This window comes from Theobroma cacao, chromosome 7, assembly GCF_000208745.1.
Source record: "Theobroma cacao cultivar B97-61/B2 chromosome 7, Criollo_cocoa_genome_V2, whole genome shotgun sequence".
In the NCBI taxonomy this organism is placed as follows: Eukaryota; Viridiplantae; Streptophyta; class Magnoliopsida; order Malvales; family Malvaceae; genus Theobroma; species Theobroma cacao.
Genome location: NC_030856.1, coordinates 12,539,963 through 12,562,989, shown reverse-complemented (window position 1 = coordinate 12,562,989; position 23,027 = coordinate 12,539,963). Strand labels below are relative to the sequence as shown.

The 23,027-nt window shown below is 33.0% G+C and overlaps 1 pseudogene; it reads right to left on the bottom strand.

The window, feature by feature from the left end:
• On the bottom strand, positions 14,401-15,955 carry LOC18594758 (annotated as a pseudogene).

The following is a 23,027-nucleotide window of genomic DNA, read 5'->3' as shown; positions in this document are numbered from 1 at the left end:
ATAAATAACAATTAAGGAAACATAAGAATAAAATTAATGGGCTAGGATAATATATGATTAAATGGTACCGTTCGTGGAACGGGCATCACGGGGGTGTTAACCCTTCCCTATGCGTAACCGTACTTCCGACCCCAACTCTAAAAAATACGCAGGCCGATTTATCGTTCATTCGATAACCTAAAATTAATTTAGGATTTCGTCGAATAAAACAAACTTATTAGGTGGCCAATCACGCCTAGGTAAAAAAAGAGATTGGTGGCAACTCTGAGATATTTAATTTTCGTCCACGTCTAGCAGTCGGGTTCCCGGACCTGCACGTTACGACACTAGGATGATGGGTTCATTCAACATTTCATCTGATACCAACTTTTCTTGTTATTTATCTTTCCTGGTGGGTTTTACTAACCTAGAATCTAAAGCCATGGACAAGTCTCCGTCAAGTTGCTTGTACAAAGACCTAACTTAATTAGTTCACTATATATCTATAGGAATCAATTAAATTAAGTTCATTAAGCAAGTGTCCTAATGTGGCTATGTATGGCTATTGGTGTATGTCTACCCGAATCGCGAATTATATCCCCTAAGTAACTTGAACATACACTATTCAAACCTTATTTCAATCTAAAATCTCTCTCTGTGGAGTCTCAATTAGATTCACAAATCAGTTAATTGTTGGCCAAGCAATCAAAAGCATTAAGAACAGATTTGAATAAGCAAAACTACACTCATTCATGATAAATAAAAGAGAAACTAATATTCAAACTACATGTTGAAATCCACCACAATCCTAGAAAGATAATTTAGCTCATAATATGTAATAAAAACAATATCCAAAGAAATTTAGCCATGAATCGAAGTCAAATAAAATAAAAGAAACACAAAAGTAGAGAAAAAAACTAAGTGTTGAAGCTTTGCAATCTCAATTCTTTCTCAAATTCTCTTGTTTTCTTGCTTTGTTCTTGGCTTCAAATCTCCAGAATAGTTGGTTGCTGCCTCCTTCTTAAAACCTTTGAAAAAGGTCCTTTAAATAGGCTCCAAGTAATCTAATTTTTAAAATCCTATCAAATTTTTATTTTTGGAAAATTGCCCAAGGCCACGTCCTTGATTTCTTGGCACCGTGGCACTAGTTTTTTTTACAGTAGCACTACAGAGGTACTTCTGCAGTGCTGTGGTGTTGAGCTCTTAGGAAAATTGTATGGTGAGCTTCTTTTCACCAACGTTGCAGCCTTGTTCTCCTAGTGTCGTGACAGTCTATCAAATTCCAAAGTGATTTTCACCCTGATCTGGTCCAAACTAGGAAAAATGGAAAACATAAAAGTTGTATCTCTATCTCTAAATATTCTAATGGAATAAGAATCCTATCAATTGGACTCCTAGATTGAAAGATATTCTCCAAATACCGCATTATGTTTAGTCCATGCATACTGCTACAGTGCTTCGAATTAGTCAAATATTTTGACCACGATCTAGTTAGAACTAGGAAAGTGTTAAATACAAACTTGTAGCCCTTCATCTTAGAATTCTATTGGTTTAAGAATCACCTCATTTGAAGTTCTATAGAGAGAGATATGATCAAAATACCGCGATATATATGAATGAAGCTATCACCATACTTGCATGGATTTTCATCAAATGAGCCTTTTTCATCAAATTTCCTACAAAAGCAATAAGAGAAATTACCAATACTACTCTTAAAGTAATTTAAAACAAAATAACATTAATTTAACTAAAATAATTTAAATTAACTACTTAACATGTAATTAAACTTAAACTAGAAAGACACCTAAAATGTTACAATTCAAACTTAAAATCTCAAAGATGTAACTACTTAAGCCTCCAAAATGTGTCAAAATAACTCTATATAATAAAGTTATGACTTAGCAGTTTTTGAAAAATTAGAAATACATCTTATGGATGTTGTGACAGTATATCTGTATGGTTTATTATACTCCGATACTTATATGAAAATTCTTGAGAGATTCAAAAAGCTTGAAGCATATACTCTCTGCAACTTATTATCAATAAAATAGCAAGGATCTTTGTACGGGTTAAACCAATCCGATCGCATGTGGTATCAAATCTTAAGCGAATACCTAATTAAAGAAGGGTACAAAAATGATCCTATCTGCCCATGAGTGTTGATTAAGAAATCAAAAACTGGATTTGCTATGATAGTAGTTTATGTCGACGATATGAATTTTATTAGAATTCTAAAAAAGTTATCTAAAACTGCTGAATATTTGAAAAAGGAGTTTGAAGTTAAAGATTTGGGTAAAACCAAACTTTGCCTTGGTCTAGAGCTTGAACACAAAGCAAATGGAATACTTGTCCAATAGTAAGCATACATTAAGAGATTGCTTAGACGTTTTGACATGAACAAGGCTCAACCATTAAGCACCTCTATGGTTGTAAGGTCTCTTGATCCCTAAAAGGACCTGTTTCATCCTAGAGAACTTGATGAGAGGATACTTGGTCCTAAAGTACCATATCTCAATACAATTAGGGCTTTGATGTTGTCACGACCCAAATTTCAGGCCATGACTGACACATGGGCCCAATGTACGTAGTCCACTAAGCCTAAGCAAGCCTATTAATATGAACTGTTCATCATTCCATCAAAAGTTGCTAAGTCACATTTCATAACTTCGAATCAAATTAATACTAAGCATTGCCAACTTGTAGTGGCATTACCAATCGAGTATATATGTATTGTCTAAAACATATGTCTTAATAATTTACATCAGGTTTATCTATACATATCAAAAAGGAGACTCGATTTCCAGCGGAGAGACCCGAGTGACATACGGCTACTGAATGCCGAGATACCTACCAAGGAAACGAATCTACAAGGGCACCTCGACCTAGTTACCAGCTGCCTCTTGATCTGAAAACATGAAGTTGAAAACGGTGAGTATAAACTCAGTGAGTGAACAAGGAAAAGAACAAGCAAACAATAGGGAAGACTTAAAGAAATCATGATGCATTTACTTTCAAAACAATGCTATTTAATTTCATTCTTATTAAAACCCCTCATGTAAACCCCATATGAGTAAATCACTTGATGAAAAGGGTCCATGCTCAACAAAGGATTTGGAGAGGGAAAACTTTAATAGCATTTATGCAAATCAAGTCAAGTAAACAGCGAGTCTTCGCTGCAACAGAAAGGCATTCTCGTTGCAGCGAGAATGAATTTTCACTGCAGCGATATTGGTATCCAATTATCAACTGGCCAAGGGTTTCTCAACTAGCCGAGGATTTCTCTCTAAACCCTCATTTCTGACCTAGTTAATTAATTCCTTAATATTGGAAGTCAATGATTCACTATAGTGTTAAAAGGGTGAAAAATGTGGCCAAAATCAACAAGGTAACCAAGTGGGACAGAAAGTGTCTCGCTGCAGCGAGATCCTTTCTCACTGCAGCGAAATTCGGCTGGCCAAATAGAGAGTTTCTCGCTACAGCGAGAATGATTCTCGCTGCAGCAAAAAGCTATAGTAACTTTCTCACTGCAACGAAATGCATTCTCGTTGCAGCGAGAACCAGGTCCGGTGAAAGCCTTCACAACCCCAGAGTTTCTCACTGGAGTGAGAATCAGAGCACCAAGAAAAAGTTTCCAATGCCCTCAAGAAACAGCCATCCTGCTAAAATAACAAAAGCAACATGAAACACATATAAATTCCTAAAATTCAACATATCAAATTCTCACATTTCATTACAACCATATACCATATATGTATATATATATCAATCATCATGCGCACCCTCCCATCATCATCAGCTCATATGCACTCCCCCTAGCACATGGCTAGATTAGCATCGGCTTATGCACACTCCTACTTGCACATAGTTGGGTCAGCATCGGCTTATGCGCACTCCCATTCGCACATAGTCGGGTCAGCATCGGCTTATGCACACTCTTACTCGCACATAGCTGGGTCAATATCATTACACAACATTATTCGTATATAAATATATATCAACATAATGTAATAATACAACAATCCATAACAGCCACATGTCACATATAGAGACAATTCATCAAAGGTTTGTTCCCAAGGCACCCGTTTTTAAGAAAGATTGAATAAATCATTCACATTCCCAAAACTATTTTGAAATGCAAGTTCACTCACCGATATTCTATTGAACCTTTAGTCGACTCTAACTTCCTTAATGGTTCAAATGGGACGGTGGGGCTTCGTTGGAACTTACAATCACATTAACATCATAATTAACTAAATTCTCATAATTACAAGTTCTACAAGCTATAACCTACTAGTTTCCAAGTGCCATTAAATGGCTATCCATTTTCACTATCCTAATCACTCCAAAGTGAATTAACAATCTCAACTACCAAAACACCCACAAGTCTAGACACTAATCATCTTCAACACTAAAAATCAATTCTAGTTCATTACTCACCTTGGTAGCTTTGTATTTGAAATTCTTTCCAAAAACTTTCAAGCTATTATTGAAACTTCCTCTTTCTCTCTCTAAAACACCTAACTAATGAGAGAGAGTATGAAAATAAGATTTTTCAATGGTTTTAAAGAGAAAGAGTGGAAGAGCACAAGGGTTTATGAAAGGGTGCACCAAAAGCATGAAAAGTGGAGCTATTTTGAGGGAGGTTATGGAGGTTCATATCAAGCTTCCATGGAGGTTGGAAGCAACGTGAAAGAGAAGAAGGAAGAAGAAGAAGAAGCTGCTAAAAAATGGGAGAAGAAGCTACTGGAAGAATGAGATATTTATAGCTCAAGCTTATCCATACCACTTAAATTACCAAAATGCCCTCAACAAGTTAGCTTGTTCTCCTCTAATCCTTTATGCAATCTTTTTACTCTTTTGACACTGAGACAAGGTCCATAATGATCTAGAAATGCTTGGGTTCTCAAAAACTTAAAAATTTTGACTCGAGATGAAAAATGACCATTTTGCCCCTACCATGGAAATCATCATCATTTTTATTTCTTTCGTCATTTTACCCATATTTTCATCATTCATTTATGCCTTAGGCCTACTTAGGCTTTAACATTATTTAAAACTTACTTTGAGGGGCTCACTAAGGAAATGACGAAATTACCCCTGATCAGGGATATTGCGTCTACTTCTATTTACGAGTCTATAAAGGTCAAGGTCTCACAGATGTACTAGGCATAATATACGAGATCGGATATTACTTTTGCAAATTTATTGGCACGCTTTAGTTTTGAGCAACTTGGAGACACTAGAATAGAATAAAACATATCTTCCGTAATCTCCAAGGAACCATAGATTTAGGATTATATTATTCCAAGGATTCCACTAACTCTAGTTTAGTTAGATATGTTGATGCAGGATATAAATCTGATTTGTACAAGGCTCGCTCTCGAACTGATTATTTATTTTGCTATAACAACACTGTCATTTCTTGATGCTCTACTAAACAAACGCTAGTAGCTACATCCTCCAACCATTCCGAGATTATCACCCTACATAAAGCTGGAAGAAAGTGTGTTTGGTTGAGATATGTTATAATGCAAATTCATAATTCTTGTTATTTAACACAAGTTACAAATTCTCCCACTATAAATTATGAAGATAATGATGCTTGTGTTGCACAAGTCAGGGGAAGATATATTCAAGGTGACAAGACCAAGCATATCTCGTCAAAATTTTTCTACACCCACAAACTCTAGGAAAGCCGACAAGTTGATGTTAAATAGATTCGTTCCACCAATAATCTTGCAGATCTTTTTACCAAATTATTGCCAACATCGACATTTGAGAAATTAGTATACGACATAGGCATGCTGCAAGTTAACAAGATGCAAGATTGTTTAGCCTTTGGAGTGGCAAAGTATCAAATGCTTCGGAAATGGTAGACCCTAAAAGTGGCAATATGGCTCAATTGAGGGAAAGAAATTATGGACTATGCATTGTACTCTTTTTCTTTGTCAAACTAGTTTTGTCCCATTGAGTTTTTTTGGCTTAAGCTTTTTAATGAGGCAGTCCATAAGTAGCATTATGGCTCAATTGAGGGGGAGCAATTATGGATTACGCACTGTATTTTTTTTCCTTTTGATCAGTTTTTGTCCCACTGGGTTTTTTTTACTTAAGTTTTTTAATAAGACAGTACAATGGACATTCAAGGGGGGGTGTTATGAATATATAAGAATATACATTTTATTTCATAACATCCAATGTATCTCCCCATATCCAATGTACATATTTATGCTAGTACATCCCTATCTCTTGGTTTTATTTAGTGTATGCACATTTCTATCTACTAAGTTCTTCCCTTCAATTTATGTAAATTCATTTCCCCTCCATCTATGCGTGCTTGTAAATAAAGGCATTGTAGTTGATGGTAACTATACTAAAACAAGAAATGAAATAGAAGATTTTCTTACATTCCTACTACTTCTCTCTAAATATTCTTTTTCAAAGCTTTATTTCATAACAAAATAGATATTATTTTGAATAAATAAATTATTTAATTTTTTTTATTTTTTTACATTAAAACTATTAAATGTAATATTACAATATAATTTAATAAAAGAAACTTTGAAACTAAAACTCTGTTTTTGACTAAATGCTCAATTTAGGGCCAAAATCTTTAGGTTTTTGTCAATTTAGGGCCAAATGTTTCAATTTTAACAATCAAAGGCCAAAATGTTTTCCATTCCTTACAATTAAAGGCTAAGGTGAGAGGTGTCTAGCGCAAAAAGGACATTGACTTGGATTTTTACCTTTGATGTGATAGGTGAATTGGATTTTTGGCAAACGATGCCATTTTGTCTAGGCAAAAACAACTTTGTTTTCCCCTATTTGACTATTCTCATCAATTAAAATTTCGCACCATTTAGTTTTCCCACCATTAACCTAAATTACCCACACACTGCCTCATTTCCTCTCCAATCCACCTCTCCTCTTCAATCATTTTCCCTCTCCATCGTTTGAGCAATTCGAAAATTAAAGGGAGATGAAACATCTTGTCGTATAAGATACGAAAAGGTAGTTTTGTTAGAAAATCTTTTCTATTAAGTTAAAACAGTTCAAATTATGACGTGGCGTGTAACAAATTTTTCATCATGGCATATAACAACTAAATTTTCAACATGACGTATAACGACAAAATCTTCAACATAACGTGTAACAACTACATTTTTCAACATAATGTGTAACAACTAAATTTTCAACATGGCGTGTAACAAATAAATTTTTCAATATGACGTGTAACAACTAAATTTTCAACATGGCTTGTAATAACTAAATCTTCAACATGGCTTGTAACAACTAAATTTTCAACATGACATGTAACAATTAAATTTTTGAACATGGAATGTAAAACTACATTTTTCAACATGGCGTTAACAACATTTTTTCCTCAAAAACCCTAAATCAAAATTCCCAACATGATGTATAACGATAATATTTCCCAACATGCTATGTAACAAATATTTAGAAAATGGCGTGTAACGCCATTTTTTTGACGTGTCGTGGAACAACTTTTCCGACCATGGCATTTGACAACACATTATACAAGCCTGATCACCCACATATTTGCATATTTTGAGAAAAAGTTCACAGACACCTAAAAATCATACAAATCTTGGTATATCAACACTTTGTACAAATCATTAGCAACACATCATACAAATCATTAAAAGTTAACATCTAATGAAAATGGCTAACACTTCATATACAAATCATCCACTCGATTGATAGGTTTAACTGTAAAGTGATGTGCTTCATTGAATTTTTGGCTCAACCGAGAGGTAGCCCAAGGCTTGTGGGGCATGGAAACTTTGACACCTTGCTCTTGTCACTCATGGAAACAATGCTGGAACATGTCTATAATGGATTCAATCTGAACGGTGATTGGCATTTGTCTTGCATGCTTCACACACGAGTTAACACATTCCACAATGCTCGAATCTTAAGTTGGTATTGCCTTACCGGTGATCGTGCACGTGTTTATCTCTGAGGAGAAGAGAGATGGATCAGAGAGGAGATGACGCAAAACGGGTGAAATTGAGGGAAAATTAGGTGTAAGATTTATATCAAAACAACATCGTTTGGATAACATGCCAAGTCAGCTGCCATGTCATTAGCTCACATGATTTCCTGTCGCATGTGATACGCGCTCCATCCACTTATCAACTTAGCCCTTAATTGTAAGGAATTAAAAATGTCTAGCCCTTTATTGTTACAATTGAAACATTTGGCCCTTAATTGAAAAAGTGCCCAAACGTTTAGCCTTAATTTGAGCATTGGGCCTTTATTTTTTGCAATTCAAAGTTTGATTCTACGTGGAATGTGACATTTTGTTTTTCTTTTTGGTTAGGGACAGCCTTTTATCTCAAGTACCTTCCGCACAATCTAGCCAAAAAATCAATTATATCTAAAGAAGCACACATTATAGCCACGAGTTAGTTTATGAAATTCAATAGCAAAATCATAGACATAACGAAGGTCATGTACGCAATCACTAATCTCATAAAAGGGAAAATGTTTTATTAATAATGAAAAGAGTACAAAGGGACCATGAATAGAAATGCATCATCATTGGGTCATAGGGGTAGTCTTAGATTGGTAGCCACAAACATACCTTAACTAGTGAGACAGCCCAACAATCCATCTACTACTCACCCCTATAAATACCAAACATACTTTTACAAGTATGGCCAAGGGCGGAGCTAGTCAACTTTTGTTGAGAGGCAAAAGATAAAGGAATAAGGATTAAAAATTTTAAAAACTAATATGTTGAATTTAACCAATGATCAAAAGATTGATAATAGAAAATAATTGTGTATAACATGTAAATCAAGAAAGAAAGACTTACAATAGTCTTTTAGAAAAGTTGTACTCAACCATATTTCTTAAATTCAAATTCATCAATTATTAATTATGCATTGAAAAACATTCATTTCTTTAAGATTGAGTCTTGGACGTTTTAATTCACATTACTCTTGTTTATGAGTTGAACCATTGAGGGTTAGTGGCTTAAGTGTAAGAGAATCATTTGGACTATTTGTATCTCTTTTTATAAAGAATTTATCTATTGTTTTCAATTTACTAATACTTTAATCAAACTTGAGAAAAAAATTAATGCAGTCAATATCCAATATTCTTATTTTATTTTTATTTAAACTTATAATACTAAATATAAAACTATCATGCCTAAAATATAAACAGTTAAATACGATATACAAGATTAATAATTTCCTCTTATATAATCAGGATTGTTTAAAGACTATATATTCAAGATAATTTCCTTTCAATTAAATATAAAATGTAAAGCACATAAAAAAGATATACTCAAGAAAATTTCCTCTTACATAATCAAGATTAACAAAAAAATGATACATTGATGAAATTTTAAATAGCAGTGCAACACTACAAATATTTGAGAACTACATAATAATTTATTAACTTTTTAAGATTAAAATCATAGAAAATAAAATTCATATATAGAAAAATGAAGAATATGGAAAGTAGAAGATAAAACCCACATATAACATAACAAAAAAGAGTGAAGAAGAATATGATTGATGATTTATAGAAATTTAGAAAAGAAAATCTATAAAAACTTAGAAGATATAAGCAAATGAAATAGAAATGAAAAAAATAAAAATAAATATAAATATAAATATAAATTGAAATATAAAATAAAAAAAATAAAATTGAGTGAGGCATGTGGGATTTTTTTTGTTATTCTTTATTTATATTAATTATTAAATAAATAATTATTTTGAAAAGGGTCATTAAATGAATATATTAAAAATTTTATATGATATAAAACAAAATTAAAAATTTAAGAGGGGCAGGGGGGTTTGGCCTTCGCCTTTGTGTATGGCTCTAAGACCCATTATATGCTTAAGATTAGAACACACCTTCCCCTAAGTGTCCTCCCCTAAAGAGTTAAGAAGCCTTTACAAGTATATTGTCAAGGACCATTACATTATCTAAAATGATGGCACTTTTCCCCCAAAGCACAAAATGACTTAGTCTGCTAGGCAACTCTACCCCGTTAAGGCCTTCTATAAAGGTTGTCTCATGACATCCTCCCCCACTCAATCTGTCAATGTCCTTGTTAACTTGGTGGCTTGGAATTCTTCAATTTTCTATTTGAAGACACAAAGGTCATCTTCTCTTTCCTAGGTGATTTCATCTACTCCAAGACCCTCCTATTTAACCAAATACTCTTGTGTTGGTCATCGAGAAACTAGCGTTGTCCTCTTTGTAAGAATTTTTTCTACTCGATGCTGTGATGGTAGCATGGTACTGATGGTGGCTCTCATGGCTTGACTTTAACTTGCATCTGCTGGATCTAAATGGAACAGTTTCAAGTTGTTGACATGGAATACTAGATGTACCTTCACCCATTTTGGTGGATCAATCTTGTAAGAGGTTTCCCCACCTTAGTAGTGATTGTTATTGGGCCTTCATACTTCTGCACTAGCCATCCATCTTTCTTTCTTAGGAGCTTAAGCTATTCAAGTACTAGTCTCACAAGCACAAGGTCACTCGCGTTAAAAGTGTTGAGCTTTTCGACCTTGGTGTGCCCATTTCTTCATGCGACTAGAGGCTTTCTTTAAGTACACTTGAGTGATCTCTGTGTTTTGTCTCCATTCTTAGGCAAAGTTAAAGGCTCAAGAGCTCTTCCCTTGATATGACTCCACTAAGGTGTGAGGAAGCCTGGGTTGTTGCCAAGTGACGACTTCGAAAGGGATCTTGTTGGTAGAGGATCTTTTCTGCAAATTGAAACATAGTTGAGCTACATCTGTCAATGTAAGACAATTTTTCTAGTTAGCTTGTACGAAATCTCACAAATATTTCTCCAACAATCTATTGAAGCACTCCATTTGGCCATCAGTCTAGGGATGACAACCGGAGGAGATACTAAGTTTTGATCCCAACAGATTAAAGAGTTCTTTCCAGAATGATCACTTATGATGCTTTGAGGTATGCCCCTAATATTTCACCACATGTTTGAAAACCATGCAAGCAACGTCCTTAACAATGCCAAACTTCTGGATCGGGATGAAAGTAGTGTACTTCGAAAAACAATCCACTACCACTAGAATCGACACCATATCTCTAACTTATGTTCTATAATAATTTTATGTTTTAAAAATTTTGACATTAAAACTATTAAATACTAAATATAAATATTACAATATAATTTAATAAAAGAAACTTTAAATCTAAAACTTTTTTTGTGCAATTCAAATTTTGATTTTACGTGGAACAGGGCAATATGACCTTTTGCTTTTCTTTATGGTTACATTAGTCTTAAACTTTGTTCTTTATTTTTTGTTTTGTTTTTCTTTATGGTTACATCAATCCTAATTTTTTTTCTTTATTTTTTTGTTTTTATGAATGATGCACTTTATATACAATATCAATGACAGTAAGATTGAACCTCCTAAGATCTTAAACATATTTTTAAGTAGGAATAATATTTTTAAAAAAATTTAATAATTTTTTATTTTTTTATTACATTTAATTAAGTTCATATATTTTTATTTTTTAGGTCAAAGAAACTCTTATGACTAACGATTGACTAATTATCATTAATTAAAAGGTAAAATACACTAACACTCTCAACTTTTAATCATAATTATACGCAGGTCCATTAGTTTTTAAAGTAGATACTCTGCCCCAAACATTTAAACGGCATTAATATTAAATATGCAATATCTAAAATGTTTTTTTCTTTTTTCCTTTGTTTTCTTTCTCTCAGGTTGGTTAGTGGCATCCCTTACACCAACCGACCACCAATCTCCACCCAACACTCCATTGGAGAGCACCAAATCGATGCTCCCTAGGAGCACCAGGGCTCTCAAGGGGGGCTAAGGGAGCATCGGATCTAGTGCTCCCTTGAGGACCCCAAAAATTTATAATTTATTTAATAGTAATTTTTAAAATTAATAAAAAGCAAAATTGTCCTAAAAATATTGTTACATCATCAAACTAATAAAAATATTGACGATTGACTAACAACAGGACTTATGTATCCAGCGTAAATATTTTTTGAGGGTAGAATGTTCACTTTGAAAATTAGTAGCCCTTGCTTATAATTATGGTTAACAATTGAGGGTGTTAGTCTATTTTACCCTTAATTAAAACATCACTTGTTATTTTTTATTCGATATGGTGTTGACCTGACGCTAGCATAGAGAGTGAAAAGGTCATGTGATTATATCATGTCACATCATTATCCACAAAGACATGTTAACATATCATGTCTAACATCGCATGACAAGAAATAACAAATGACGTTGTAATTAATAACTAATTAATCGTTAGTTATAAAAGCTTAATTTGATCAAAAATAAAGTACATGAGCTTAATAAAACATAATAAAAGAATAAGGATTATTTGAATTTTCTTGAATAGCTCAAGAGCTTTTTTAAGTATAGTGCCTTTTAAGTACAATTTATTTTGAATTGAGATATTATTTGCAAACTATTGAAAATTTCTAATACTTTGAATTGAAAGCTAAAATTTTCAATGATTCACGTATGTAACGAACATAGTTACTCATGTGTCTGATTTTTAAATCACTCCATCATGGCATTCAGGCTGTTTAGACGTGGATCCAATCCTTAAGCTAAGGAGAATCAAGTATACCTTTTTATTGAAGATATAAAGAAAATAAATGCAGATCGATAGACTATTCCTGTCCAAAATGTGAACCATAGAAGAGAAAGATATACACCCATTTTGAGTCGAAAAATAAAATTGAAAAATTTTGAATCAAATCACTAATTAGTTTTGATTTATCGAGAACATAAAATAAAATTTTTTAAAATACTCAAATAAAAAAATCTTCTGAATATTTTTTCTGCAGTAATTTGCTTCAAGCTTCTTAATAACTTAGTCTGGAATTGAGTAAATTTGATTTTTTCCAAATTTTTAAGCTTGATTTCTTGAAAGTCTTGAAGTCTTGAAACTTCAATTTTTTTGGATTAATTCTTTGGGACTCTTGAGACTTTAATTTTTATTTTATCTTCATATCTTGATTTCTTTGAACTCTCGAGGGACTTTGATTCTTTAGAAACTTTTTTATCTTCAATTTGTTGGAACTTCTTGTTGGAAGGAGCCGTTGTTCTTCAAAATCTTTTTCTTTCCCAATTTTGTTAAATTTGATGTGGAAAATTTGGAGAACTTGTTTTATCTTCCACCTCGGACTTGTGATGCAATAAAACTCTATAGAGATTTTGATTTTTCAAATCTTCCTGTTTCCCAAATTGTGTACCAAATAGTTTTAGAAGCACTCTATTTATAGTATCAAGTGAGAGAGTTCTCTAAAAATTAATCTATTCGATTTTATTTCTAAATTTTTTTAACTAAGTTTTTGACTCATGCACCGCATGGTTTAAGTTTAAATATCATAATAAAAGAACTTTCCTTAACCAAGTTAAAGTGTTGTTTAGCTAATAGTTAATCATTGTTTGGAAGTATGAAAATCTCATTAAAAAAGGGTATTAATTTATATAAAAGTTTCATTATTATGAATTATAACTTAAACCTCATTTTTTAAATAATTGGTGCAACAGAAAAGAAATAAAAAAAATTATATGCTATTATTATTCCTATAAAATTTGAATTGTGAAGGAAATATAGCAAAAAGAAAGATTAACCCATTGGATATATCAATTTGGCCTTATATCCCAATATCTATTCAAGTTACATATCATAAAATTAAGGATAAAATATCCTAACTCTTTTAAATTTTAATCGAAATTACACAGAGATCTATTGTTTTTTAAAATGGACACTCCACACTTAAAATATTTTTACTAGACACGTAGGTCTAGCTATTAGTCAACTATTAGTATTTCCGTCAACTTGTTGATGTGGCAAAAGTAAAAAAATAACTTTACCTTTGATTAATTTTTATAATTACAATTATATAATTTTATTTTTTTTTATTAATTTAAAAAAAATAAAGCTCCCCATTGAGTAGCACTTGAGAGCCCAATTTGGGGCTCCCAAAGGGAGCATTGGGGGAGCCTGAGCAAGCTCTACTGCTCCCCGCCCCTCCTTTGAGGAGCACCGGTTGATGCTCTCCTTTCCAGGAGCGCTGGAAAGCACAGATTGATACTCTCTATTTTTATAATTTTTAAAAATATAATAATAATTTTTTAAATTAATAAAAAAAATATTTTAATCTTTTCATTAATTCTGTTAAAGATGTTTGTAATTTTAGGATAGATTGTCCATTTCAAAAACTAATTGAATTTTGTGTAATTTCGATCAAAATTTATGAAAGTCAGAATATTTTACCCTAAAATCAATTTAAGCCGCATGCAAGTGCAAAGGAAATAAAATAAACATAATCATTTTACAAACTAAATTACGGTGTTATTTTGATAAAAAAAAAGTTGACTTACGAAGAATATACGAAAAACTAAATAAATAAAACCATATCTCAAACCCATATTTTAAATGAAGGGTTTGCAGATCTACGTCGTCAGAAAAAATTGCAATTGCAGCCGTAGGTGAAAAAAAATGCTGTCATTTGATGTTTATGATATAAGTAGCACCATCTAAAGACTTCTGCCTCTCAGAGCAAGCACGAGATGAAGTAGAGAACCACCCTTAATATTGTACTCACGAGCTGTCCCATTATCTCCAAGCTGCTTGCCAGAATAGATGAGCCTGCAAACATGGAACACATGAGTGAATTACAACATTAAGGCAACTAAGAAATCATAATCCAGATTTGTCTACAATAACAAAAGTGAAGCACCAGATCAAAGTATTATAACCAAAATGCATCTTTCGAGTGAATGTTGTACAGAATTTAAACCAAAATAATGATGCAACGATACAAGTCTATTTCAAAAAGGAAAGCCCACAGAACTGGATGACTACCTTTGTTGCACACGTGGAATTCCTTCTTTCTTTTCAACAGGTATCAGTTGGCTCAATATCAATCTCAGTTTCTTTCCCAGTGAGAGTCCTGACCTTGATCATAATTCCTCCCCTAAGCCTCAAAACCAAGTGAAGAGTCGACTCCTTTTGGATGTTATAATCTGCAAGAGTTCAACCATCTTCAAGCTGTTTGCCAGCAAAAATCAATCTCTGCTGATCAGGAGGGATTCCTTCCTTGTCCTATAAAAGTCGAGTCCATCATCAGCAATCAGCAAACAATTTATTGCAGAAGAGTAAATCAAAAGGTCTAACACAGACACCACCCCAAGCTCTGTCAAGCAGTTCAAATAAAACGAAAGTAGCGAATTTTTTGTCATTAGATTGTATACTATCACCATTGTTACAACCACTTAATATAAAGATAATCCGCAATTCTAAAGAAGTCAAATCGAAGTATCTCATCGGTGAAAAAACCAGAGATAACTTACACAATGATAAATAGCATGAAAGTAAAAACAATTCAAGAAGACACAAATATTGTATCATATTCGACCTAGACAATTTCAATCTAGACGTTACAGCATCTAATCAATTTGTCCAACTAGGAACGGAAGTAGCAAAACTGAAAGCACAAGAGTACAAATTTACCCTGCAAAAGGAACCAAAATATTAATAAAATCATATTTTCATATACTCATCCAATAGTTTCAGTTCGAATTCTTTCTTTTAACTTTCATTTTCGTTTTCTTTACCTTTCTCGCCGACCAAACAGAAAGTCAACTACGAATTCCAAAATACAAATTCATTGGAAAAAACAAAAACCCGGAAAAGAAATTCCTAAAACATAAGAGGAGTTACCCCTCACACGCATCTATAGATGTTTTCCCTGGTTGTTTACTTCAGTTTTCTCATCAACCAAAATACGAAGTCAACTACGAACTCTAGAATAATAAGACAAATTCTTTAGAAAAACAAAACGAAAATAGTGAAGAAAAAGAACTTGAATCTTAGCCTTGACATTATCAATAGTATCAGAGCTCTCAACCTCTAGGGTGATGGTCTTCCCTGTAAGCGTCTTAACAAAGATCTGCATCTCTTTTTTGTTGGGTTTTGGCAGAGATGGAATTTGTGCTAAAATGCAATTCTGGGGCTGGCTTGGCTACTTGAAGAGAAGAATACTGGGGGCTGGGAAGTATTTATAGTTATTTTTTGTGCCGCGGAATTAGAGAATACGTTAGTGGAATACTTTAGTGGGGAGTATTTAAATCTGTGTTCGGTTAGATTAGAGGTTGGAATACTTTAGTAGTGGGACCTCAATATATATATATATATATATATAATATCTATTGACTAGATATCATACTGAATAAACAAATTATTTATTTTTTAATTTTATAATAATTTTTTTTAATTTTGACATTAAAACTATTAAATATTAAATATAAATATTAGAATATAATTTAATTAAAAAACTTTAAAACCAAAACTCTTTGGTGCAATTCAAAGTTTGATTCTATGGGGAATTGGGCAATATGAGTTTTGTTTTTCTTTATGGTTACTCAGTCCTAACTTTTTTTTTCTTTACTTTTATGTTTTTATGAATGATGCACTTTACATTTTTTCGTGTTTTAAAAAATTTTAAAATTATTGAAAAAATTTAAATAAATTTTAATTTTTTTTTACATTTAATCAAGTTTATATTTTTTTATTTTTGTTAAATAAATCTTGATCATTGATGGTTGATTAATTATCATTAATTAAATCACTATTTATCATTTTTTTTTGTGATATAGGGTTGACGTGGCGCTAACGAGTGAAAATATCATGTGGCCACCTTATCATGCCACATCATCATCCAAAATGAGATATTAACATATCATGTCTAGTTAACATGTCATGTTATTAGAGTTAATTCTATATGGATTGATTTGGGAAAAAAAATGTGAGACCTTGACCTTTATGGACTCATAAATGGAAGTATAAGCGATATCCCTAATTAGGGGTAATTTCATCATTTTCTTAGTAAGCCCATAAAAGTAAGATTTTTAAACAATATTATGGCCTAAGTAGGCCTAAGGCATAAATGGATGGTGAAATTAGGGGTAAAATGGAAAGGAAACCAAAATTTTGATGATTTTCACGATAGGGGTAAAATGGTCATTTTTCACCTCGGGTTAAAATTTTAAGTTTTTATGAACCCGAGCATGTCTAGACCATTATGGACCTTGTCCCAATGTCAAAAGAGCAAAAATATTGCATAAAAGATTGGAGGAGAATAAGCTAATTTGTGGAGGGGCAATTTGGTCATTTCAAGGGAGTGGATAAGATTGGCTATAAATATCTTTCTTCTAGCAGCTTCTTCTCCCATTTTCCAGTAGCTTGTCTTCTTCTTCTTCTTCTTCTTCTTCTCTTTCACGTTGCTTCCAACCTCCATGGAAGCTTGATATGGAGCTTGCATGATTTTCTCTCTCTAGCTCTAGTTTTCATACCTTTGTGCCTTTATGACTAAAACCCTTGTATTCTTCCACTCTCTCTCCTTAAAACCCTTGAAAAATCTTATTTTCATACTTTCTCTCACTAGTTGGGCGTTCTAGAGAGAGAAAGAGAGAATTATCCTATTTGTGTGGAAGCTATTGGAAGAGAATTCAACTACAAAAGAGCCCTAGGGTAAGTGATGAACTAAGCTTGATTTTTAGCTATGAATAATGGCTAGTAATTGGGATTATGAGATGTTTTATTGTTGAGTATGTTCATTCATTTTATAGTGATTAAGATAGTGAACATAGATAGCCATTTAAAGTGACAATTGAAAGCTAGCTAAGAGATAGCTTTTAGGGTTTATAGTGTGTGAATTGACCTATTGCTTATGCTAATGTGATTCTAGGTTCTAAAGAAGCCCCATCACCCCAATTGGATTATTAAGGGATTTAAAATCAGCTAAAGGCTCAATAATATACCGATGAGTGGACTGCCTATCAAAATCATTTTGGGAATATGACCATTTTGTACAAAATATTTGAATGATTTTATACAACTTTTGTTAAAACAAGTGCCTTGGGAACAAGCCTTTGATAAATCAATTTTATGTTATGACATGTGGTTATCATGGATCTCTATGCTGCTGCATTATGTTGATATTCACATATGTTTGAATATTTTGTTGTGTAATTATATTGACTCGGCTATGTGCGAGTAGAGAGTATGCATAAGCAAAGATGACCCGATTATGTGCAAGTAAGGAGTGCGCATAACCCGGTGATGACCCAACCATGTGCGAGTAAGGAGTGCGCATGAGCTGGTGATGATGATGATATGATGGTGTGTATGATGATGATGGGATGGTGTGCATGATGATGATGGGTATACGCATACATATATACATATGTAAATATGTGTGTTATAGGAAATTAATGAGTAATGGTATATGGTTGTAATGCATGTGAAACTTGACATGTTAAACTTTGAAAAATTGTTATGCGTTTTATGTTGGTTTGGACATTTCAACAGGGTGGTTTTCTTTGGGAAGAAGGGCAAAATTTTCATTGGTGCCCTGTTTCTCGCTGCAGCAAGAATCAATTTTGCTGCAGCAAGAAACTCTCGGGTTTGGAAGGGTAGACTAGCCAGAAACTTGTTGCAGCGAGAATGCATTTTCGCTGCAGCGAGAATGCATTTTCGCTGCAGCGAGAATGACACTGTAGCTTCTCGTTGTAGCAAAATTCATTCTCGCTGAAACGAGAAACTTTCTGTTTCTGGGTTACAATTTTGCTGCAGCGAGAAACTTTCTATTTCTAGGTTACAATTTCGCTGAATCTCGCTGTAGCGAAAAACTTTCTGTTTTGTCTCTTATCTTGTCCAATTGCTGCCCTATTTTTCACTTCTTTGCTACCATATCTGAGCATGGACTTCCAATATTAAGGACTAAATGAGTTAAGTTTAAAATGAAGAGGTTTAGTGAGAAACTCTCAGCCAGTTGAGAAACCCTCGTTCGGCTAATAACTTAATCCCAATGTAGCTGTAGCGAGAATGGCTTTCCGCTGCAGCAAAGATTCGTTGTCGTATTTGACTTGCTTGCATATCATTGAAGCTTTCATTCTTCAAATAGTTCGTTATGTATGGGTTCATGATTTTCAAATGATTAATCATTTAAGGGCTTGATGAGGGGTTTTAGTATGAATAGAACTAAATTGCATTGTTTTGAAAAAGAATGCATCATGATTTCGTTAAACATTCCTTATGGTATGCTTGTTCCTATGGTATGCTTGTTCCCTTCCTTGTTCACTCACTGGGTTTATACTCACCGTTTTCAACTTCATGTTTTCAGATCACGAGACAGCCGGTAACTAGGACGAGGTGTCCTTGTAGACTTGTATCAATCTTTTGGTAGGTGTCTCGGCATTCAGTAGCTGTACATTCGTCCGAGTCCCTCCGCTGGAAGTTGAGTATTCTTTTGTTGTGTATAGACAAACTTAATGTAAATTATTAAGATACATGTTATAAATAATATATATACACTTATTCAGTATGCCAGTATGAAGTGGCAATGTTTAACATTATTTTGATTCTAAGTTATGAAATATGACTTAGTAGTTTATGATGGAATGATGAACATGTCAGATTAATAGGCTTACTTGGGCTTAGTGGACTACGTCCATTGGGCCCATACGCCAGTCATGACTCGAAAATTTGGGTCGTGACAAAAAATGATTCTAGAGAGAGGAGGTAAGAGAGAGAAAGTGAGTGTTTTTGCAAGTAGGCTTATTGGAGATGGAGCTAAGGGTGAGTATTTGGTTAAAATGGTTAATTCAGTCAAAAAATACCATTAATTAGCTTAACCAATCTTCTTCAAAACATTAACTGAACCTATCGATTAAGGGATTTTCACCGACTTTAAATAAAATAAACATAATCATTTTACAAACCAAGTTATGATGTTATTTTCATTAAAAAAAGTTGACTTACAAAGAAAATATGAAAAACTAAATAAATAAAAGCATATCTCAAACCCATACTTTAAATGGAGGTTTTTTTTATGAAAACTAACATTAAAAAAAAATTACAGCCATAAGTGAAAAATATGTTTCCTTAGGTTAAGGTTGTACTTAGAAAAAGTGCAACCTTTATCAATGTATGAAAAAGTTTAGCTTGGTACCTGAATTCAAGCAAATATTAATCATTTAAGAAATTATTAAGAAAAATTACAATTCCTTATACGTGAAACCCTAATTTTTCATATTGTGAAAATTTGGTGAAAACTTGAGCTTTGATGAATTATGTGTTAGTGACGATAATAGCTAAGAATTCCTTATTATTTGATGTAAATCCTTCCATATTATTATGTTATGTTCATGAATGAATGATGGTTGCAAGAATGGTTAAAAAAAGAAGTCAAAAGAATGTATTTTAGTAAGTTGAACTTGGAGAATCGACCCCCAATGGTTACAAGTCGATCCTATGGTAGGAAGTATGAAAATCTTGAAGAATTCACAACCATAGTCTACCCTATAACTTCCTTAGTCCAGCCTATAACAAAAAGTATGAGATTCTTGAAGAAAACATAGCCATAATTGACTACAAAATTTGAGTAGTCAACTATAGTGCCTTTTTGACATTTTACATTTTACATTTTACATTTTACATTTTCTCAACCTCCAACTTGTCCCCAACAACCACCAAACCCTCCTTTAAACCCTTCAAAAGCCCATTCGACAAAGATTCAACCTTCCAAACTCAAATCTAAAATAAGATTTGACATTTTTGGATTTTAATCACAATGTTTCAACCTAAGTCAAGGGTTTTGTAAATTTCAGCTCATTTAATCTAAATTTGGGCTCGGATTTTGAAGGTTTTTGTTTTTAAATGAGCTTGTGGAGGTAAGAATGATTAAGGTTTCATTATTTGATTTAGGTTGAAGTCTTGTGGAGTATTGGCTTGGAACGAAAAGTATTGGTTTTATCGATTAGTTTTGAATAAATGGCTTTACTAGAAAAATAAGAAATTTATATTAGAAATCGTTATGTTAATTAGGTTACATTGAGATCATGAATCGTAGAACAAGCTAAGTTTGATGAAACAAAGCTTAAAAGCAATGCTTAGAAGCAATGTTTTTGTCAAAGTGAATGAATACACTATTTTCAAACTATTTTTGTATATAAAATTGAAGCATGATTTAATGAGTATGGTTTCTTATAAATGTTTTGCTAAGTGAAAATGTGTTTGTGGATAATTAATTATTTGAAAATAATTTTCGAATCTACTATGTATATGTAAATATTCTATTATATATTAGTTTTCAATCAGGAGGGATAAGTTCTTTTAAGTGTTTTACACCAAAACCACCACTTCCATGAAATCTGTATGAAATGCTTGGAGCATGCTAAATTGCTATAATTATGTGATGATGATTTCCACACATTAGATAAGTATGAACGACTACATGATATATGTATGATTATTTGTATATGATGACATTACCACACAGCACATGAATGCGAATAGACACGAAGTGTGAAACATGTTAAGCTATGTGAGGTAGTTTTCACATAACCCATGATATGAGAATGAGCATATGTTAAATGCCATGATAAGTATGCAAGGTAGTTCCACATGTCACATGTTAAAAAGAACGAGGGCAGGAGGTGATTCTAAATTTGTACTATATGATTAGTGGATGAATGGTGAGTTAGGAATGAGTATTTGTTGATGAGATATGATAAGTGTTTGCTACTCATAGTTAATGGAGGTTATTCCATCATTAACATTAAACGTATTATTTATACACATTTAAACACAATAATATGATTAACACAATTAATTAAATTATTTTTTTATTTTATATTTTATTTATCCTATTTTATATTTTTACACCATTTATTTTAGTAATCATTTAAATCAAATCCAAAATCCAGTGGATTAAGGGTATGTAAACAACAATTGAACTTGTTAATGACAAACAAGCCCGGTGGGGATAACTTGACAAAAAAAGATCAAACCACATAAACAATATTAAAACTAATAAAGTAAATTTAAGGTAATTAAACTCAAGACATTTTAGACAAGAAAACGCAAAAAATAAAAAAAATAAAACAGACAAAAAACAAAACAGCTCGAGCATTTGCAACCTGATGGGCTTTTTTCGCGTCTGGTAATGGCCTCATGATGCTAGGGATGACACAGGTGGCTGCATCCCCACATCTACGGGCAACTTCCCAAATCCAAAAAAACCCTAGGCAAAATCTCACAAAACCCCAAAAATCCCATTTCAAGAAAACCCTGGCAACCGTTCTTTTCAAAAAAAAAAAACCCTAGAAAACTTTAGAAATTCCTTGGCTAAAAAATCCTAAGAACCAAAAAACCCTACCTTCCTATTCTATCAGCCGAATACAAATACAACAATCAAAAAAAAGAAAAACCATAGCCAGATAATCAAATCAGAAATCACAAAAACCAGAAACCATAGCCAATGAAAAGCAACAAAGAAACAGTGGAAAAGAAAAGGGGAAGTAAGGCAATGGAAAGAGGGGTTTACAGAATGTTAGGAGAGGAGTGGCTTTGAGGCTAGATCGACGTTGAGAGGGAGAGATAAGAGAGATGGAAGGCAACGGTTAAGGTTCCAACGAGGGAGTGAAAGAGGAGGCCTTGGGTAGAGAGAAGGGAGAGCTCCGACGGCTAGAGAGAGAGTAAAGGGGAAAATGATGAGAGGAGATATAAAAAGGAGGTTTTACACCTAGGTTGTCGGTTACTAAACGGTGTCGTTTTGGGGAGTGAGGCGAGAGGGGTACCAATCACATGGTGCATTTTGGAGAGGTAAAGGATCTGCTGCACAAGCACTAAAACTGTGCGTTTTGGGGAGGAATAGTGAGCTAAGGATACAGGCTTAGGGTGTTCCTAAGTGGACCTGTCATCTTGGGCCATTACTCTAGCCCAAGCAATATGATATTCTTTTCCTTTATTGCTGTATGAATGTGTTGGCTGGCCCAGTTTAGTTTATTAGAGAGTTTCTTAATTGTTTGATCTAACTTTTCTTCAGTTTATTTGTTTTCTAAAAACAAAAGTCAAGTCAAATAGAAATTTAGAATTTTTTTTTAAAAAAATAACTTTTTTAAAGAACAAAATTAAAAAAAAATTCAGGAAAAGCTTTGGAGATGAGCTTTTTCTTCTATTCTTTT